Source organism: Rhinopithecus bieti, unplaced genomic scaffold (genome assembly GCF_001698545.2).
Source record: "Rhinopithecus bieti isolate Rb0 unplaced genomic scaffold, ASM169854v2 scaffold_24392, whole genome shotgun sequence".
NCBI lineage: Eukaryota > Metazoa > Chordata > Mammalia > Primates > Cercopithecidae > Rhinopithecus > Rhinopithecus bieti.
The window spans coordinates 1,247,533-1,260,472 of record NW_016812542.1 but is presented as its reverse complement, the minus strand read 5'-3'; the positions used below and the strand labels follow the sequence as shown (position 1 = coordinate 1,260,472).

General features: G+C 38.1%; 1 pseudogene; it reads right to left on the bottom strand.

The window, feature by feature from the left end:
* Positions 1-456: 456 nt before the first annotated feature.
* Positions 457-1,524, bottom strand: LOC108545030 (40S ribosomal protein S2 pseudogene; annotated as a pseudogene).
* Between the last annotated feature and the right edge of the window lie 11,416 nt (positions 1,525-12,940).

The window sequence follows — 12,940 nt, the reverse complement described above, 5'->3', positions numbered from 1 at the left end:
CAATAGGCATTCACTGTATTTGTCTATCTTGAGCTGTTGGCAGGAGTTGTGCTCTAAACAAAAAGAAGTAAATACCTTCCAGTATGACTGGATTTTCCTCCCTCCCATGCCCCCGTATCATTCCAGATTCCCTTGTCTAGATTGAGCCAGTGGATTTGTATTTGATCTGAAAGTTTTCAATCTACAGATGAGTTCTATAATCATTTGCGTATTCAAGTTTGAGTTTAATCCATTTCTGCTTTTTCTCCTTCTACCCAGACCTGAAGCTCAGGTTCCAGCATGCTCCATTGATGACTGTGCCCCCTGTACAGTTGTTTTCAATCCCCACTAGCTAAGAAGCATATTTTTGTCATTTGCTTTTCATTCCTTGAAATCATCCCTAATGCCAAAGCTTAAACTGGACCTTTTTTTTTTTCTTCCAGGCTTAATTCACTTTATTTTTCTTGTATGAAAACGTTATGTTGTAGCCACAGCTGGAGCCTGGGTCCTTTGCACCGAGACTGTGGTCTTGAGGAGGTGGTCAGTGAATTCCTGATAGGGAGACTTGGTGAATACAGTCTTCTTTCAGAGGTCTGTATTCACTTAGAGATGTTAAAACTACATAGTTTGTTAAAAGTCATAAAGGAGCAAGTATGTTTTAATTATAAAACCCCGGTCTTTCCTCTAATGAGTCCATAAAGCAAATAACCACAACTGAATAAGATAATGTGTATAAAGTACCAGACAGTAATAACTTAATGCCACAACCATTTATTTGGAATCTTCTATATACCTGGCACTGGGCTAAGTACTCTACAAACTTCCTTCATTTAATTTTTAAGCCGAAAGAAGGAGGAAGTATGTTTTAAGCCAGAGGTCGGGGGTCAGGTAGCTGTAGGTCTTAGAGACAGCATCAAAGGTGGCCTTGGCAAAGTTGCCCAGGGTGGCAGTACAGCCCGTAGCTGAGGTGTAGCAGTCATTGATACCAGTCATCATGAGCAGCTTCCTGGGCACAGGTTCCGAGACGATCCCAGTGCCCCTGGGAAAGAGGATGAGGCTCACCAACACAGAGACGCAGCGGCCTGTGACCTTACAAGGGATGGTGTGAGGATTGCAGATCTTGTTCCCCCAGTAGCCTCGGCGCATGGGAACAATGGAGAGCTTCGCCAGGATGATGGCCCTGCGGATGGCAGTGGCCACCTCCTTGGAGCACTTAACAGTCAGACCAACGTAGCCATTGTATTCACTGATGGCAACAAACGCTTTGAACCTGGTGCGCTGGCTGGCGCGGGTCGGCTTCTGCTCCGGCATAATCTTCGAAAGCTTGACCTTGAGAGACGCCCCCGGGAAAAAGTCAATGATCTCAGATTCCCTGATGGATAAGGAGAAGAGATAGATCTCTTCCAGGGACTTGATCGAGCTCCGCGGCCTCCGTCCCGGCGCTGTCCCTGAATACCACTGCTCCATGGAAGCCACAGCGGTTCCCCATCCCAGGGTCCCAGGGGGCATCTGCCTGGCCCCGCCTTCCCGCTGCACCTGCGTCATCCGCCATTTGGTGTTTTCTCAGAAAATAGGCTAAATTGGAAATTTTTAGCATAACAATCATCCGTTAAAGCAGCCAACTGACGTTACTATTCCCCTCCCCTGTCCCCCAACCCCTGCTCATTTTAAGCAAACATTGTCTCAGATAATGACTAAGGTGTAAAAGTGGAGAAAATAATTTGTCCAGGTGGCAAGTATAATTTTATTTTCTTTCCAACCTTTCTTCCAATAATTTTATTGCCCTCTTCATATATAGTACGTTAGTCTAAGGCAAGTTCCTACAAAGGACATTTTTTCTCTGCTTTTAATGTCTTTTAAGACGATCGTTAAAACTGTACATCCAACAACACATTTTCTATCTGATATTTTCTCTGCTTATTCTAAAACTTTAAAATTTTAAGCTTTCCTTGTAGAACTTTCTACTTAAATTATTAATCCAATTTAAATTTTCATAAGTTATTAAAGAAGATTGCATGTGAGTAGCCAATTTTCAGATTTGGCAAGTTCTAATTCAAGACAGTGCTAATGCGCAGCCTTTGGGTATTAACTTTCCTTAAGTAAAGCATGAAATCATTTCTTTCATCCAGGATAAAATGTGGATGGCAGATGCTTTTCAAAGGGTTTAATTAATTATCTCAATTTTAGACCACCCAAGAGTTGGAATTGAATATATAGATACAGCTCAAAAGTAATATGATGTCTGGTAGGTCTAACAATTTTCATAATTGAAGACATTAATAGATAATTTGGTGTGTCTTTGAAAGCCATGTATTCACCTACATTAGGAAGCTAGAGTTATGAAATAAACTGTTATTTCGTGTGGCTTTGCCTCTATTTTATTTTTCCAGGGTCAATGGGATAATTTTGTAAAATTAATTGACCATTAGATCCTTGCTTTCATTAAATAAAGTATCAAAATCGTCATTATCATGGCCTGAGGAATATTTTTGAAAAGAAATAACAGAAAATAAACCTTTGTAAAAAGAAAATCCAAGGAAGACTAACAGAAGGTTCAACAGAAGTTTCCATAAATACGTACACTCCCCAAATAGTGTTAAATGTACTTCAGCCTTGAATTCCACTGTGTCACAACCACATACATACTTAGTTAATATAAACGAGGCTAAAGTGGCTTCATTGAATCATATGTGTGCTATCAGATGAAACGTAAATACTAACACAAAAATGAAGTAGATAGGCATTCAGTGGTGTTGTTTGAGGGTCACAACACAGTCTCACCTTTTATCAAAAATTTCTTCACCAGGTAGTCACTTTGCCTAAAATTTTATGACTGGTTAGTTGAATAGAAAAATATTCAGCACTGGATATCCAAATGGGTAAATATACTTATTCATACTGGTGGTATCCAGTAGAAAAACACTACAAAACCAGTCTAGCAGAGCACTGAGCAAACATTTCAGAAAAGTAGCAGCTTATTTTGAAATTCATTTTAGTATAAAAACATAGCAAAAAACAAACAAACAAAAACAAAGCCAAAGTTGGCTATTATGTTTTTGAGCTCTTGATCATTCAAGAGCTAAGCGAAAGCATACCAGAAATAAACTTATGGATGAAGGACAAATGTAACACCTTGAATAGATAAATGAGATAGCAGAAAGTAGGACTTTCGTTAGGAGTTATGGAGTGGTTCAACTGGATTTTTGTAAATTCTGTTTTGCTGGTATGTGGCTGATGATGACATAAGAATTGCTGTGACCTGAAGTTACCATGTATGGTCAAGAGATAGCAAGGTATGATAAAGTTGGAGGTCGAGGACAAGAATTGACACAGAGGATAAAAAGAAAAAGGGAGAGAGTGTGGTCCGAGAAACTCTTTTGCTGGAAATCGTTATTAAGTTACCTTTAAGTAGTTAGCCTCCGTTGTTATGCCCTAAGATTTCTAAATGGTTCCTAGTGCCTTGCTAATGAGTGTGCTCAGCAGAGCGGCAGATTCAGCATCTCCCAGGAGATTGTTAGATACGCAGAATTGAAGACAGCGCTTCAGACCTACAGCATCAGAATCTGTATTTTAACAAGGTTCCAAGTACTTCATGTGCATGTTAATTTTGGAGAAGCATGCCTGTTTGGTATCTAGATGTAAGAGCTCAAACGATAAGTGAAATTTAAACTCTAATAAAAATATTGTTCTTTTATATAATTTTGTTGTTTTAATCTGAGACTAGGCAATAATGATACTTTGTTTTGCTCAATTTAATTCTAAAATATAGAGTATCAGTTCATAGGCTGCATGCTGTCTACATAACTGTTTCCCTGTGATTAGAAGACAACATAAATTATACTTTGACTTTTGTCAGCCAAGGCATTGGAAATTGGAAGATTGCCTATCTTCTCTTTTCCACATGATGTCAAAGCAGCCACATGAAAAATGGAAAACCATGCCAAGTGTGGTGACAGACACCTGTTGTCTCAGCTACTCAAGAGGCTGAGTCAGGATCACTTGAACTCAGGAGTTTGAGACCAGCCTGGGCAACATAGCAAGACCCAATCTTTAAAAAAAAAAAAAAAAAAAAGGAAAAGAAAAAAACCAAAATACTGAGTTTTCAAATTTGTTCTACATGAATGATATATGTATTTGAGAAATTCTCTATGTCTGAATGCTTTTATGTACTCATAAGAAATGTGGCCATCACTTTTAAGAAAGGATAATAGACCAAGAAAAATCAAACACCTTTCAGCCACTTAAAGGTAAAAAGTCTAAGTTCACAGAAAAGGTTATCTCTTACAGAGTTCAATGCAAAATAAGAGGCAGCCTTGTTTAGCTTGTTTACTTCAACTCCCTATGATCTGACCACATATTTCAATATGTACTCATTGTAAATTTGGAATGGTTAAGAAAAGTCCTGCTCAAATAACTCTCATTTCATCAGATCCCAATTTTCCCACCCAAGGCTCAGACCACCCAAAACACTGGGCAAAATTACTAGCAAGAACTATATAAATAAAGCTTTCATGCATACCTGTGAAAAGTAGCTATTTCCATAATCATTCTCCCCTTTAGTATGCAAATTTGAGGTCAAATTAGAAATCTTAACATAATCCAATAATTTATTTGCATGTCCAAGATACAGAACAATTTCACAGTCATCGTGAGACATGATGCTGTTCCTATGTTGCATTGTGACTTTCCAACAATCATATTATTTTCCAGATCTCAGTTTCTCTCTTTATATTAAGGAGATAAAAATACTAGTACCACCTTCCTCATAGTGCTATTGTGAATATAGGTAACAGTAGGAGTTAAAGAGCACTGAGATATTCCAAGTGCTATATTAATATAAAAGATTATTATTGGTAAGATATTCTCTTTTATTATTATATTATTATTATCATTATTTTGAGATGGAGTCTCATTCTGTCACCCAAGCTGGAGTGTAGTGGCGTGATCTTGGCTCACTGCAACCTCCGTCTCCCAGGTTCAAGTGATTCCCCTCCCTCAGCCTCCCAAGTATCTGGAACTACAGGTGCATGCCACCATGCCTGGCTAATTTTTGTATTTTTAGTAGAGATGGGGTTTTGCCATGTTGGTCAGGCTAGTCTCGAACTCCTGAACTCAGGTGATCCACCCTCCTCGACCTCCCAAAGTGCTGGGATTACAGGCAAGAGCCATTGTGCCTGGCTGGTAAGTATGTTTTCTTAAAGACATTGCAGGATTTATAAAGTGGTATGTATTTTGGGTTTATTTAATAACATGTAGTTTAGGATATCCAATTCTGTCATCAATAACATTCATTTTCAATAGATTTTCTTCAGAAAGTTGAACATAGAAATTGACCATTTTAATGTAGAAAGAAATATTTTTACAGGGCAACAATATAGATACACTTTTCTTCACTCTATTTGGCCTTGAACAGTTATTAAAGAGCACATAGATACAATGTTGAAAGAGTGAGGGAAACATACTCATAAATTAAATTGTTGGTATTATTTTTATTTTCATTACTACTACATTTTGAGTACTTTACCCAATTTCATTTTCTCAATCAATTTCTTTATAATTGAATATACTTCATGGCCATTATAAAGTGTATTTAGAATTTTTGAGCTCAATTGTTTTACCACAAGCAACAAAAAGTTAGTCAAAATTAGATTGTTAGATAGTCCTCTGAATATTCAACATCAATACATTTTTGGTTAACTTGTATATTGGGTTTTAGCCTTCAGTGAAAATGCAATAGTGGTTCTTTATTTTTTAACATATAGAACTAGATTAATAATTTTTATTGTGACAGGTGATTTTTCCCCTCAAGTACACTACTTGACTTATCTTATAGTTTTTTAATTATTGAGGCATTCATTCATTCATTTAACAAAGATCTGAATGCCTATTATATGTAATGGAAAGTTCCAAGCACTTGAGAAAAAATAATGATGACCAGCATTCTCTCGTAAGACTCATATTTAGATGGGGAAGAAGAGATAGTAGACAAGTAAATGAACTACTGAGACATTTTCTGATAATAATTGCTATGAAAAAACAAAGAAAACAAAACAAGAGAATAAGTTACATAGGTAGATGGATAGGTATCATTCCAAAAAAAAAAAAAAAGACATTTCTCTGCATGATGACATTTGAATAGAAATACAGATGATGAGGAGGAGCCAGCAGATGAAGATCAAGGGGAAGGACATTGACAGCAGAGAGAACAGCTAATCAAACAGCTTGCAGAACATCTGAAACACTAAGGCCAGTGTGACTGCAGTGCAATGAGAGGGGGTGGGCACAAGATGAGATCTGAGTGTGAGGTATGGATTATGACAGGATGATGATGTGTCTTATAGGTCACAGCAATGAATCAGGTGATTAATGCAGATGTAGTGGGAAGCAACTGGAGAATTCTAAGCAAGAAAAGGACATAATATATTTTATGTTTTAAAAGCTAGCTGCTGTTGGAGAACATATTGTGGTAGGAGTGAGTGCACGTGTAGCAGAAGAGACTAGATGAAGATGATTGCAGCAACGCATGTGGGAGATAATAGAGGTTTCAGTGCACACAGCAGCGAAAGACATGGTGAGAGGTAATTGCATGTCAAATCTATTTTAAAGGTGAGCCCCACAATATTCACCTATCTGTGGGCATGCAGAGGAGAAAGAAGGGAATTAAGAAAGATAGGTAGGTTTCAGACTGACCAATTGTTGGGCTGCTATTAACTGAGTTAGGAAAAAATGAAAAATGAACAGTAGTGAAAGAAAAGAGAGAAACTCAAGAAAATTAGAAAGGCATCTGACCTAACCCACCTTGTAATTTCTATTATTGCGTTGTTTGTTTGGGATGCCCTCACTTTCACAGACCCCTGGAAAGGAAAGAAGCAATATAAAAATATATAAGATTTCCTAGAACTCCTCTAGAGTTTAAAGACAAAAGATTTGTCTGAGGGAAGAGAAAACAGGTCTGTCTGTTGCTGTGAGTGGGCTTTCAATCCTCCTGAAGAAGAAAGATATTGAATCTACACTGTCTTCATATTCTAAGACTAGAATGTTAGTTCCTTGGGAGTTCTTCATTCCACTGGACAAATGTCCTCTGCTGATGCCTCAGTTTCACTTGAAGATTTTAAAAGCTTTGAGGGCAAGTTTAAGAGACTTAACTAAGTAAATTATAATATTATTCATAAATTAAACATTTCCATGCATTTATTTTAATAAAACACTGGAGCTTACAAAAGCAGGCTCCTCAGGGACATTCACAGTTTGCCTTAGAAGTAATGGGGACCACTAAACACTATTAAGCTGAGGAGTGAAAGAATCAGGTTGCCTTTTTAAAAGATCCATTCAGCTGCAAGTTTGAGAAGGGATTGTTGCAGTCACAAGGATGCTGAAGTGGAGTTAAGCAAGACTGGAGACAAAAGGGACACCTAATGTTAACTATTATGCATATTGAAGAAGACCTACTACGAATGAGATGCAGCAAAGTGAACAGATTCAAGAGATCTATGGTGCATGCTGATTAGTTGGATATGAAAGCCTATATAAAGGAAAGGAAGAGATAAATATTAGCCTCAAGTTTTCTGTCTTTGGCCTTTGGTGGATAGTGGTACTATTTGCTGAGATAAGAAACAATAAAAGTTACACAACTTTAAGATGAGATGATGACTTCTGTGTTGGATGTATTGGCTTTGAGATATCAGTGAGCCATCCAAGGGAAGGTGCAGTGGGATCTACAGTTCTGGTGCTCAAGAGAAAGGTCTGCTCTGCAGATAGAACTGTGGAAATCATTAGTACAGAGTTGCAAATGAAACTATTAGGTGAATGACATGACTCAAAGAGAGTCTTGTGGAGTGAGAAGAGAATATGGCCTATGGGAGATTCTGAAAAATACAAATATTCAAGAGATGAGGAGGAAACACAGGAAACATAAGGAAGATGGGACAAAAGCTGGAACACATGAGGCTGAAGGAGGAGAACACCTTAGGAAACAGAATGTTCAACTGCACAAACTTTTTTTTTTTTTTAAATATACTTTAAGTTCTAGGGTACATGTGCACAACGTGCAGGTTTGTTACATAGGTATACATGTGCCATGTTGGTTTGTTGCACCCATTAACTCGTCATTTACATTAGGTATTCCTCCTAATGCTATCCCTCTCCCATTCCCCCACCCCGCAACAGACCCAAGTGTTGACATTCCCTGCCCTGTGTCCAAGTGTTTTCATTGTTCAGTTCCCACCTATGAGTGAGAACATGCGATGTTTGGTTTTCTGTTTATGATAGTTTGCTCAGAATGACGGTTTCCAGCTTCATCCATACCCCTATACAAAGGAGATGAACTCATCCTTTTTTATAGCTGCATAGTATTCCATGGTGTATATATGTCCCAACTCAAATGTTCACAAACATTTTAGAGAAGCCAAAGACTGAAAATTGTTCATGGGTTTTAGCAGCACAGAGGTATTTGTCAAAAATCAGTATGATGAGGACAGAAGCCAGATTGATTAGGTAGAGAAACAAAAGGAAATAAAGCAGCAATAGTGAATATCACTAAATCTTTGAAGAGATTTACCCAGGAAGGGTAGAAGACAGGAAGCGGGACCAGGTATCTATGGAGGAGATTTTTAAATATTAAAGAAACAAACAGCATTTTAAAAAAGTTAATATCAATGAGTTTAGTAGGCAGGGATCTGTTGACAATTTGAGAAAGATAAAAACATCTAAGAAAAAATGTCCAAATAAGTAGAGGAGGTTGATATCCATGTACACAGTGAGTGATCTGCCTTGAAAATGTTGAAAAACAACTTTTCCATTGTGATGAGAATAAATAAGAAAAAGATGAATCTACATATTGGCAAGTGCATTGGTTCTCCTGAGAATGAGAAGGCAACACAATCTGGTGAGAATGCAGGGTAGAGGTGGTGGAGAAAAGATTGGATAGCATTGTGGAAAATGATAAAAAGAGCTGATTGGGGAAACATAGATTTTTAATATAGCACTGAGTAACTAGTCAAATCTGGAGACTACTGGCTTATAGTAACATCCTTTCTAGGCTTAAGAGACTTTTCTCCAGCAACTGTTAAAAAGCCCAGAATAGCTTAGAAAAGTTTAACAGTTGGATTGATTCAAAATCCAGTTTTCTTGGGAGGAGGTGGCCATCAGAAGAAAAACAGGGCAAGAAAGTTCACGATATTGTCCAGACACTGTATGAAATCATGAATCATGAACTCTAAGGGAGAATGAAGTATGAAAGGAAAGGGAAGAAAAGGAATGAAAGGGGTTATAGATAAGGAGAAAACATAGAAACCAAAGGATTGAAGGTATCAGAGAAGCTGAAAAACAAAACGTAGTGATAAAGAGTTGGAAACATTGAAGTTGGTGGTTAGAAAGTAGGTGGTTTGGGCTGGGCGCGGAGGCTCATGCCTGTAATCCCAGCATTTTGGGAGGCCGAGGCAGGTGGATCATCTGAGGTCGGGAGTTCGAGACCAGCCTGACCAATATGGAGAAACCCCATCTCTACTGAAAATACAAAATTAGCCAGGTGTGGTGGCACATGCCTGTAATCCCAGCTACTCGGGAGGCAGAGGCAGGAGAATTGCTTGAACCTGGGAGGCGGAGTTTGAGGTGAGCCAAGATTGTACCATTGCACTTCAGCCTGGGCGACAAGAGCAAAACTCCATCTCAAAAAAAAAAAAGTAGGTGGTTTGATTTCACAATTTTAAAGTAAAAATTTCCAACATGAGCATGGGTGATTGTCATGGGGAGTGGCGGTGAACCTCGTTGAAATTGAGGAAGTTGCTGAACTGAGATATTAGAGTGTTGAATAAATTGCCCTTGTGAACACTGAACTAAAGCAGGGCTAGAGACAAAAAGGAAATCTGAAAAACAGTGAATGAGAGGAACGAAGAAGTTGGTAGATGACAGCAGAGAGGACAGAGGTAAGTGCGTGCTAATACCATGACCATCAGTTTAGTTAGTGTAAGTGTTGCATGTGAGCGATTTAGACCTATATTAGGGAGAGTCTGTGGTCTCACAATAATTTCCTACTTGTTCTCTAGTGTCTTTTTTAGACTATATTTTAAAGTGTTGAGTTTTTTAAAAGTATGTTGGCATTATCTCACCAGATTTATTTCTGATCTGTTGTATACCAGTGAATAGGTCACTGAAGGCAAAAAAAAAAAAAAAAAAAATCAAATATTTATCTGATCTCTACTGTGATGATTATTATGCAGGATTAAAACATAACAAGATACAGTTCAGTCTTTGAAATATTTGCAATATAATAGAGAAGCTTATTTGATGAAGATAGGGATAACATAATGTTATCACATGCTCACTATATGAGAGGGCTGACCTGGAAGGGTTCGGGACGGCATGAGGTGGGTGATTGGATTGTGGATTGTTTAGGGAAGCAAGCACCACTTATGGAAAGAAACAAAAGTATTCCAAACAGAAGATGACTAAAAACTCTCTTCCAATGCTATCTGGGACCTGTCTAACCTGTCCTATATGATACTCTAAGTGACAGCAATGTGTGCTTTAGAAAGTGCAGGTGAAGATGCAGTTGCACTTCAGTAATCACCTCCCATCTACAAACAAACCACACGAGGGTTGCAGGAGCTAATGCAAATTTCCCATTTGTATGATTACAGCTGCTGCAGGAGGGGTACAATTCAGGAAACTCCTTAGTGGATCTTGATACCTGGCTGAAGTGGAATTTTTGACACCATTTTTGAAAGGATCTGGTGCTTATTCTGCTAAACAATGGGTTTCAGATTTTGAACCAGCAGCAGGACTCCTTAAGACCCAGGCTGATGTTCTGAGAGCATGTGCCCCGTTAACTGATATGGAAGCTCCTATGATTGCAAGACCCTGTGTGAGGCTGCTTGTAGAGCCCCAAGATAAATATGGTTCCATGACTGCTCCTCTGATGCCTATTTCCAGTCCCATATGGGTCACTAAATGGTATGATCTGGGTCTGAACCAAACAGACCCAGACAATGACATGACCACAGTTAATATTCCATATTTATGCCAAAATATTCTAATGTGTTAGACCAGGAAAAAAAAAAAAAGAAAAATCAAGCCTTATTTAACACTGTGATGAGAATCCATATGGTGTGTCAAACAGATAAGAATTGGTTTGAATCACGAGCTACCAGCTACCACCTACATAATACTGAGTAGTACACACCTCATTTCCTCATCAATGAAATGGGCATAATAGAATAACTGACTCATTAACAGTTGTGAGGATTGAATGAGGTGCTCTAAAGGGTTTTGCGCATTACTTACCATACAGGAGGAAGGAACTATACATGATAACCATCATTATTTTGGAAGGACACATACCTAGTTGGAAAAAGTAGGCATGGAATCAGCCACTTGGGTTCAAATCCAGGCACTCTCATGGTAGTAAAACATTTGAGTCTGTTTTTGCTGAGGAGAAATGAAAGTAGTCAAACTTATTCTATGGGTTGTACAATTATTGAATTAAATGAGAAGGTAACTGGCTCTTAGTAGGTATGTAAGACAGAGGAAACTAGTATTTATTTCATTTATTTTGCATAACTTGGTGGATCAGTGTTATGAAGAGAGTCACTACTGTTAGAGGCTACCTTCCTCACCTTTAACATAGGGAATGTGAGATTTGATGACTTCTAAGGTAGTTTACAGCCTCTAAATCTTTACAAACACATTTAAGGATTTTTAAGGAATTTGGTGAATTAAAGAATCCTAGCATAACTAAAAAATACCTTCTGACTGACAGTTTTCTGGACATTCTGCCTTACCTAAAGTGGTAAATTAAAGAGTGACTGATGGAGAAATATATTTCTTTTTCATCCCTGCTTAGTTAAAGCCCCTTATTTGATTTGTTTTGATATTGTTGCCTTTTATTATTTTCCAGAGTTATTTCTACCCCCTCCTTTCTCCAAAATGAAATAATTACTCAAAAGTTAATTCCGTGTTTGGTGTCACTAGTGAACAATTTAGTTTGTTAGTTTAGAACTGCAATAAAGTCTCTGTAAAGATAAAAATAAAATTTGAAAATCCATCATTGAAAATAATTGATTTTGTGCTTCAAAACATGACAGTTCTGCAAAGGAATATGATGATAATTTACTTTCTGTCACTTCCAAAGTTAACTGAAGGGAGAAAAACACACACAAAAAAACATTTTTCTAACAGGCAAACAGGCAAATTATGGACAAAACTGCAGGGCAGAGGGATAAAAAGAAAAAAAGAAATCTTAAAAAAGCTGAGCTTCCAATCACCTCCCACCAGTCTCTGTGAAGGATGACTTCAGTCCCTTTCTTAACTAATTCTGTCACTGTAAAATCCTACAGTCATTCTTCCACACATAAAGGACAAATAAGCTCAAGAGGAGGATCTAGATGCTTTCAGTTTTAACTATTCACCAATGGTGGAAAAGGCAGAATGCCTAAGCTATGTCTTCGTGGCCAATAGGATAGCTCTGTATCTCTCACATGACTCACTGCCCCTGTCTTTCACATGGGCTGTAATTTAGTTCAATTCAGAACTGCAGATAGTACAGCTTCCACAGGAGCAAGGGATGTCTGAGCACAAGTGGCTGAGTTCCGAGTGACTTTATGAAGCACTTTCTACCTTCCTCTCTGGCATGAAAACAGGGATTCTGCACCTGCATCATGGACAGTCTGGCAAAAGCCTCTGCTCTGCCTCGGGGGACAAGAAACTACAGCAAATAACCGTTTTGAAATTGTAAGTATACCTTCCTTTCCGTCAAGTGTACTGATTAAAATAGTTTTATGTCATAAACATCCAATATTCGAAGATTTCTTGAGGGTACTCTTTTATGTGTATACTGAAGGGTATTCAGCTGGCAGGAAAATATTCCAGGGACAATTGTTGCATACTTTATTCTGTGAAGGATAAAGAATTAAAAATAAAAGTCAGGCGTTCCAAAGAGTAGCTGTAGGAGGCTGTGCGTCGGAAC